This window comes from Lolium perenne, chromosome 7, assembly GCF_019359855.2.
Source record: "Lolium perenne isolate Kyuss_39 chromosome 7, Kyuss_2.0, whole genome shotgun sequence".
Classification (NCBI taxonomy): domain Eukaryota; kingdom Viridiplantae; phylum Streptophyta; class Magnoliopsida; order Poales; family Poaceae; genus Lolium; species Lolium perenne.
In genome coordinates this window covers 283,754,693-283,763,835 of record NC_067250.2, presented here as the reverse complement: position 1 = coordinate 283,763,835, position 9,143 = coordinate 283,754,693, and the positions used below count along the sequence as shown (strand labels likewise).

The 9,143-nt window shown below is 46.6% G+C and overlaps 1 long non-coding RNA gene across 2 annotated transcripts; it reads left to right on the top strand.

Moving 5' to 3' along the window:
- The first annotated feature begins 230 nt into the window (after window positions 1-230).
- On the top strand, window positions 231-8,739 carry LOC127312449 (uncharacterized). 2 transcript variants are annotated; one of them, XR_011748479.1, is made up of 10 exons: window positions 231-977; window positions 1,066-1,253; window positions 1,447-1,539; window positions 1,640-1,721; window positions 2,117-2,202; window positions 3,552-5,416; window positions 5,505-5,692; window positions 5,893-5,985; window positions 6,086-6,167; window positions 6,563-8,739. It is a non-coding gene; the product is annotated as an uncharacterized lncRNA (long non-coding RNA). The 2 variants fall into 2 exon arrangements; XR_011748478.1 differs by having other exon boundaries at window positions 232-977; window positions 1,066-1,359; window positions 6,563-8,738.
- Window positions 8,740-9,143: the final 404 nt, after the last annotated feature.

Sequence of the window (9,143 nt, the reverse complement as noted above, 5' to 3'; positions counted from 1 at the left end):
TTCATCACCCCGCATGGCGTTTTCTGTTACAACGTCATGACCTTCGGGTTGGAAAAACGTGTAGCGACCCAGAAAAATAACCCTATTAAATTTTGCTTGTTATTTTATTTTGTGCATAATCATAGCATCATGCATATTTTTAAACTCCAAAATTATTTTATTAAACCCTATTTTATTTCTAAAATTAATCCCTCTCTTTGGATGTCAAAATAAAACCTTTTAATTGCTTATAAAATAAACTCTTATGTGGTATATTAACCTCACCTCTCTCTCTTCTTAGTTATATAAAAATTATTTTCAAACTAAACAAATTGAGTTTTGTTTTCCAACAACCTGCAGGAATTTTCCAAGTTATTTTTCACATGTTCTTTCCCTCTCTTCTATTTTTGTTTCCTGCAAACATCTGTGAGAGAAAGAAAGAAGAAGCAGTAGGAAAAGAGAAGAAAAGAATCAACCAGAGCAGCTCATCTACATGACACAGCGCCATCGCTCCTGTTGCCAAGCAAAAGTATCTCATTCTTGTCATCTCCCTCACATGGTCATGCACGCTGCGTGACCTCGCCAACCACCCAGGCCATCTGCTCCTTTTCCCCTCTACAATTTCCCAGCCAGACCCCAGCAAACCCTAGCACTTTTCCTCCTAGCCCCGCCGCCATCTGCTTTTCCTCGACCACACCCACAGACGAGAACGCAGAAGAAAAACAAGGAGTTCAGTTAAAATTTCAGAGAAAACAAACGAGCCACCACCACCGCTGTACCTCACCGGCGCGCCGTCGTTCCGGCCTTCCCCGAGCTCCGCCGAACACGTCCTCATCTCCGCCTCATCCTCCTCTTTCTCCTGGTACAAGGAATCGCCCCAATACGTCCAAAATCAACGTCAAGGTCGCCGATTCTCTTCTCCGGCCGCCGCGCTCCGGCGAGGATTCCGGCTGCTCCGTCCATCCTCCGACCTCGCTGACCGCACCAACATGTTCCTGGTGAGGTTTCGCATCTACTCGACCTCTCCACGGTCTCTCCCCTTCTCGTAGACGTGTTCCCAGTGTTGACCGCCGCCGTCCTCTGCAGGTCGTCGTCGCTGGCGCCGCTTTCGTAGTCCTCTGGTCGAGGGCTGTCTCCATCGAGTTCCCCGCAACGAAGTGCACCTCTGGCCCCGTTGTTCCCGTCTCCGTTCGCCCTGCAACGTTGAATCCGTGCTCGGTACGACGGTGATCGTCTTGAGTGCGTCCCTGTTCGCCCAGATTTCAGTTCGTCAGGTTCAAGCGCAACCTGTCTCTACATCTTTTGTCCTCGCATATGTACCTGTGTATCATATGTGTAGCAGACTAGCAGCACATCTGGCTCCTTTCCTTGTATCAAAACGTGAGTTCAGATTCCTGGATCAAACTCCCGTTTGAGGCAACATGCCAACCTTTTTAATTCCCCACTGTTTCTCTATTTCAATTATAGCTGGGCCGCTGCAATTCTTGAAGCGCAAGACGTGATCGATCTGTTCCCTGCCTGGATTCCGTGCTATTCAATATCAGCAGAACTACCAACCTGGTGTGTGTTCAGCAGCTGCTTTATCCCTTGTACAATACTTCGCCTAAATTCAGCTACAACCATGTACATCTCTAATTCCTAGTTTCGTTTTGATCGGAAGATGACTACTAAGAGCTGAAGACTTCCGCGACATCAGCTTCTACCTCTTCGACAGGAATCCGACGGCATCTCTGTTTTGATATGTGAGACCCTGGGCAAAACCAATCCTATTCTATAAATATGCATTTATCTTGTGCATCAAAATCATATTATGCTTGCATTGCATGTGGTTGTTCGGGGTTAATAGCGAATCACTTAATAAATAAAATATGGAATTGTGCGGGATCGTTATATCATCTTATCCCGGTTCCATTTAATTTGTGTAGCGCACCTATGCCATGTTTTACCATGCTAACCAACATTTAATATGCGGGGTAGATAAACAACTCGAACATAATAATTGGTTGTTCGGGATTCCGATCCCGCTTAATCCGAATAAGTTGCACCGCATCATATCTGCCATGTCATGCATGCATGCATCTTGATCATGCCGATTCTTTGTCGTAGTAGTGAGATGTGCATCCGTTGGTTGTTGTAGCGCTTTGCTTCTTCCCGGATAGGATCCCGAAGTGGTGTGGTGAGATACGACGAGTTCTTCGGATGTTCCTCGGCAAGTTTTAACAGGCAAGCATTTTCCCTTATACTCCTGCCCCTGCAGAAGTCGCTCACCTATTTTATTTTGCCTTCTCCCTCATGCTATCCTTAGGTTGCGTTCTTGTCACGTGTCCCTTCCACTTGCTTACCTCAAGCAGCCCATATTGCCACCACCAACCACCAACCTCCTACAGCTGTTGTTTGGTTATCGGGTCTGCCTTGCGAGTCGTAGTGCATGCTAGTGCTTTTATATCTCGTTATCAAGTATCGCTATCTTATCGGGTTATCTGTTGGGGAACACGACACATGGTTTATGGTTATATATGTTGAGGATATCATGGTTACTTGTTAATAGTTGTTAGCGGAGGCATCGGTGGGTCAGCTGATCGTTTTGTGACGGCTCACTCGTGTTTCTTTAAAACCTAGGACCCGAGTTCTTGTTATCTGTTCCGAGACTGAGCGCTCTAACCACACGTGGGTATGTTTCTGGGTCTCCCCTCGACCACTGCCGGAATCTACAGCTTTATCCAGTGGCCACAACTAGTTTGCAATGTTTTACCAATTGTTTTTGCGTGCATGCCAGCATGTTACTTATTTACTTTGGGAAGCCCCTGGGTGCCTTGTATCCCTTGTTTCTGGTATGCACGTATAGGTGCGGCACGTGCGTTTATCGCATGCTGAAGCGGGTCATTCGCCCCAGTGTGTGTTTTGACCCTCTAAAGCCGTCCTCGCAATAGCTAAGTCCGCTTCGGAGATACGGCCGGACTTCGATACGGGTTCAACTTAGTTAGGTGGCTTCCTGGACATTGTTGTCGTGAAGGAGAGTGCGAGTCGTGACACTCCACCTTTTTGCCATTGCCTTTGGAGTTGATCGTGCGTGTGGGCACATTTGGGCACCCCTGCAGGGTTAAATCTTATCGATAAGCCGTGTCCACGGTTATGGACGACTTGGAGCTGTATGACTCGACCATAGACAACTTACACCTGTTGTTTCAATACTAATAACTTGCATAGTAAGATAGAACAACTTAAATAATACCTGGGTAAAACTTGTCAACCGTGTGAGTGCCTTTGTAAGTACTTCTTGGCGAAGGGGGAACACATCGGCTGTGTTATGTCTGCAGAGTATAGAACTGTTAGTTACGCTCTCTCACCTTCTCTGATAGATGACTGTTGTAGAGTGTCTCTATAGGTTTTTAGTGCTTGCGCGCTGCCGCTTAACCCCACCATATTGCCTATGACGTTCCTCTTGCGTCCTCTAAGTCCCCTGCGTGCCTCAAGTACAAAGGACGACTGGTTGACGAATGCTTATACGTCTTGAAGTCTTGTTAAGTACGAACCCGTACTTATTGCTGCTTCTACGGGATATAACCGGGCAGGTATGAAGATATGTTCGATGAAGACGACGCTAGCAAGGTTACCCTTCCGGCTTGGCCTGGGCAGGGTTATGGACGCCACTTGGTTATCTTCAGGACTCTTAGTCCAATTTGTATCTTGTCCGTACTCGGATGTATTTGATCTTCCGTGTGATTTGGATCTTTGTATGTATCTATTTGTATCTTGACTCGTTGGAGTCGTTGCTGTAATATATTTGTCTCTTGTGGGCTCTATTGTAATCCTGTTGTAATGTTACCGCTCGTGATTGATTCCACCCGCATCGCGTGCATGCTTCGGCGTGTACGAGGCGCTTGGTGGTGCGTCTCCTAAAATCGATATCGTGCGGATTTCGGCGGATTCGCTGGGATCCTCATGGTACCGGTTTTGGGGCGTCACAAGTTGGTATCAGAGCATCAGGTTGACGATACCCCACTAGTCCAGCCTGTAGGATAACCTTGCCAACGGACGTTGTGTCTAGTGTCAAAACTATTTTCTAAAAATCGTTGGATAGTTCTAATTAGCTCTGAATTTTCTCCTTACCTCTATTCTTTCTCATCTTACCTTTGCGAGTTTCGGGCCTTCTCTCTTATCTGAGTTTTCTGAGTCTTAGGTTTCGACGTGGGTTGGACGATCTTTGCCCCTCACCTATTAGGTCTGATCTTCGGAGGACCCTGACAGAAACGCATCATCAACAGCGGAACAATGACTTCTTTTTAGTGGTGTCGCCGATCTACGTGGAGCAAGAACTCTTGTTAGTGGTGTCGACCGTCCTACCTGGAGCAACAATTCTTGTTAGTGGTGTCGAGAAGATCAACACTTTGCCAGAAGAAGGTTCCACCTCGAGGTCGGGTGATTATCAACATGGTACAAGAAGATCCGATAGTTTAACCAACTCCCCCTTAGGTTGACGTGGAATCTCGGGGCGAGATTCCTTGTTAGTGGTGTCGATTGTAGCGACCCAGAAAAATAACCCTATTAAATTTTGCTTGTTATTTTATTTTGTGCATAATCATAGCATCATGCATATTTTTAAACTCCAAAATTATTTTATTAAACCCTATTTTATTTCTAAAATTAATCCCTCTCTTTGGATGTCAAAATAAAACCTTTTAATTGCTTATAAAATAAACTCTTATGTGGTATATTAACCTCACCTCTCTCTCTTCTTAGTTATATAAAAATTATTTTCAAACTAAACAAATTGAGTTTTGTTTTCCAACAACCTGCAGGAATTTTCCAAGTTATTTTTCACATGTTCTTTCCCTCTCTTCTATTTTTGTTTCCTGCAAACATCTGTGAGAGAAAGAAAGAAGAAGCAGTAGGAAAAGAGAAGAAAAGAATCAACCAGAGCAGCTCATCTACATGACACAGCGCCATCGCTCCTGTTGCCAAGCAAAAGTATCTCATTCTTGTCATCTCCCTCACATGGTCATGCACGCTGCGTGACCTCGCCAACCACCCAGGCCATCTGCTCCTTTTCCCCTCTACAATTTCCCAGCCAGACCCCAGCAAACCCTAGCACTTTTCCTCCTAGCCCCGCCGCCATCTGCTTTTCCTCGACCACACCCACAGACGAGAACGCAGAAGAAAAACAAGGAGTTCAGTTAAAATTTCAGAGAAAACAAACGAGCCACCACCACCGCTGTACCTCACCGGCGCGCCGTCGTTCCGGCCTTCCCCGAGCTCCGCCGAACACGTCCTCATCTCCGCCTCATCCTCCTCTTTCTCCTGGTACAAGGAATCGCCCCAATACGTCCAAAATCAACGTCAAGGTCGCCGATTCTCTTCTCCGGCCGCCGCGCTCCGGCGAGGATTCCGGCTGCTCCGTCCATCCTCCGACCTCGCTGACCGCACCAACATGTTCCTGGTGAGGTTTCGCATCTACTCGACCTCTCCACGGTCTCTCCCCTTCTCGTAGACGTGTTCCCAGTGTTGACCGCCGCCGTCCTCTGCAGGTCGTCGTCGCTGGCGCCGCTTTCGTAGTCCTCTGGTCGAGGGCTGTCTCCATCGAGTTCCCCGCAACGAAGTGCACCTCTGGCCCCGTTGTTCCCGTCTCCGTTCGCCCTGCAACGTTGAATCCGTGCTCGGTACGACGGTGATCGTCTTGAGTGCGTCCCTGTTCGCCCAGATTTCAGTTCGTCAGGTTCAAGCGCAACCTGTCTCTACATCTTTTGTCCTCGCATATGTACCTGTGTATCATATGTGATATGTGTAGCAGACTAGCAGCACATCTGGCTCCTTTCCTTGTATCAAAACGTGAGTTCAGATTCCTGGATCAAACTCCCGTTTGAGGCAACATGCCAACCTTTTTAATTCCCCACTGTTTCTCTATTTCAATTATAGCTGGGCCGCTGCAATTCTTGAAGCGCAAGACGTGATCGATCTGTTCCCTGCCTGGATTCCGTGCTATTCAATATCAGCAGAACTACCAACCTGGTGTGTGTTCAGCAGCTGCTTTATCCCTTGTACAATACTTCGCCTAAATTCAGCTACAACCATGTACATCTCTAATTCCTAGTTTCGTTTTGATCGGAAGATGACTACTAAGAGCTGAAGACTTCCGCGACATCAGCTTCTACCTCTTCGACAGGAATCCGACGGCATCTCTGTTTTGATATGTGAGACCCTGGGCAAAACCAATCCTATTCTATAAATATGCATTTATCTTGTGCATCAAAATCATATTATGCTTGCATTGCATGTGGTTGTTCGGGGTTAATAGCGAATCACTTAATAAATAAAATATGGAATTGTGCGGGATCGTTATATCATCTTATCCCGGTTCCATTTAATTTGTGTAGCGCACCTATGCCATGTTTTACCATGCTAACCAACATTTAATATGCGGGGTAGATAAACAACTCGAACATAATAATTGGTTGTTCGGGATTCCGATCCCGCTTAATCCGAATAAGTTGCACCGCATCATATCTGCCATGTCATGCATGCATGCATCTTGATCATGCCGATTCTTTGTCGTAGTAGTGAGATGTGCATCCGTTGGTTGTTGTAGCGCTTTGCTTCTTCCCGGATAGGATCCCGAAGTGGTGTGGTGAGATACGACGAGTTCTTCGGATGTTCCTCGGCAAGTTTTAACAGGCAAGCATTTTCCCTTATACTCCTGCCCCTGCAGAAGTCGCTCACCTATTTTATTTTGCCTTCTCCCTCATGCTATCCTTAGGTTGCGTTCTTGTCACGTGTCCCTTCCACTTGCTTACCTCAAGCAGCCCATATTGCCACCACCAACCACCAACCTCCTACAGCTGTTGTTTGGTTATCGGGTCTGCCTTGCGAGTCGTAGTGCATGCTAGTGCTTTTATATCTCGTTACCGTTACTGCTATCTTATCGGGTTATCTGTTGGGGAACACGACACATGGTTTATGGTTATATATGTTGAGGATATCATGGTTACTTGTTAATAGTTGTTAGCGGAGGCATCGGTGGGTCAGCTGATCGTTTTGTGACGGCTCACTCGTGTTTCTTTAAAACCTAGGACCCGAGTTCTTGTTATCTGTTCTGAGACTGAGCGCTCTAACCACACGTGGGTATGTTTCTGGGTCTTCCCTCGACCACTGCCGGAATCTACAGCTTTGTCCAGTGGCCACAACTAGTTTGCAATGTTTTACCAATTGTTTTTGCGTGCATGCCAGCATGTTACTTATTTACTTTGGGAAGCCCCTGGGTGCCTTGTATCCCTTGTTTCTGGTATGCACGTATAGGTGCGGCACGTGCGTTTATCGCATGCTGAAGCGGGTCATTCGCCCCAGTGTGTGTTTTGACCCTCTAAAGCCGTCCTCGCAATAGCTAAGTCCGCTTCGGAGATACGGCCGGACTTCGATACGGGTTCAACTTAGTTAGGTGGCTTCCTGGACATTGTTGTCGTGAAGGAGAGTGCGAGTCGTGACACTCCACCTTTTTGCCATTGCCTTTGGAGTTGATCGTGCGTGTGGGCACATTTGGGCACCCCTGCAGGGTTAAATCTTATCGATAAGCCGTGTCCACGGTTATGGACGACTTGGAGCTGTATGACTCGACCATAGACAACTTACACCTGTTGTTTCAATACTAATAACTTGCATAGTAAGATAGAACAACTTAAATAATACCTGGGTAAAACTTGTCAACCGTGTGAGTGCCTTTGTAAGTACTTCTTGGCGAAGGGGGAACACATCGGCTGTGTTATGTCTGCAGAGTATAGAACTGTTAGTTACGCTCTCTCACCTTCTCTGATAGATGACTGTTGTAGAGTGTCTCTATAGGTTTTTAGTGCTTGCGCGCTGCCGCTTAACCCCACCATATTGCCTATGACGTTCCTCTTGCGTCCTCTAAGTCCCCTGCGTGCCTCAAGTACAAAGGACGACTGGTTGACGAATGCTTATACGTCTTGAAGTCTTGTTAAGTACGAACCCGTACTTATTGCTGCTTCTACGGGATATAACCGGGCAGGTATGAAGATATGTTCGATGAAGACGATGCTAGCAAGGTTACCCTTCCGGCTTGGCCTGGGCAGGGTTATGGACGCCACTTGGTTATCTTCAGGACTCTTAGTCCAATTTGTATCTTGTCCGTACTCGGATGTATTTGATCTTCCGTGTGATTTGGATCTTTGTATGTATCTATTTGTATCTTGACTCGTTGGAGTCGTTGCTGTAATATATTTGTCTCTTGTGGGCTCTATTGTAATCCTGTTGTAATGTTACCGCTCGTGATTGATTCCACCCGCATCGCGTGCATGCTTCGGCGTGTACGAGGCGCTTGGTGGTGCGTCTCCTAAAATCGATATCGTGCGGATTTCGGCGGATTCGCTGGGATCCTCATGGTACCGGTTTTGGGGCGTCACAAAACGCAGGGGCAACTTATCAACGTTGCATGCAGGCTTGCCTTGGAGAGCAGATTGGGAGGAACATCGAAGTTTACATCGACGATATCGTGGTGAAGACGAAGCACGCCGCTACACTCATCGACGATTTGCGGGAAACCTTCGACAACCTAGACAAGTACAAAATCAAGCTGAATCCCAAAAAATGCTTCTTCGGAGTGCCAGGGGGACAAGTACTTGGGTACTTCATTTCAGCCAGAGGGATTGAAGCCAACCCTTTGAAGATCAAGGCTATTCTCGACATGGAGCCGCCAAAGAATCTGCACCAAGTGCAGCAGTTGGCAGGACGTTTAGGAGCGCTTAGTAGATTCATTGCCAAGCTAGGTGTCAACACCCGGATTTTTAAATCCAGATGCCTATTATGCCATTCCTCGCAATCCCAGGAATATTGTTTTTGCGAGACATAATAGATTGATATCACAACACATCATTCATTACAACACATAATCGTCTTACAAATAAAGGATCACATGATCCAGTCTCATTACAATAATAGAAGTTCTATTTATTCATTACATAACACATAGCGGAAGCGAAAGTAGCATAGTAGTAGTCCATCTATTCCACAGCAAATCGTTGACGTCGGGAGTGATCCTAGTTGTCGTAGACGTCCCCGCCGTCCTTCTTCCGGGTTCTGGTACTCCTCTTCATAGTCTGGCCATTTGAATAGCCAGGGACACAGCCATGAGTACTTTAAAGTACTCGCAAACTAAT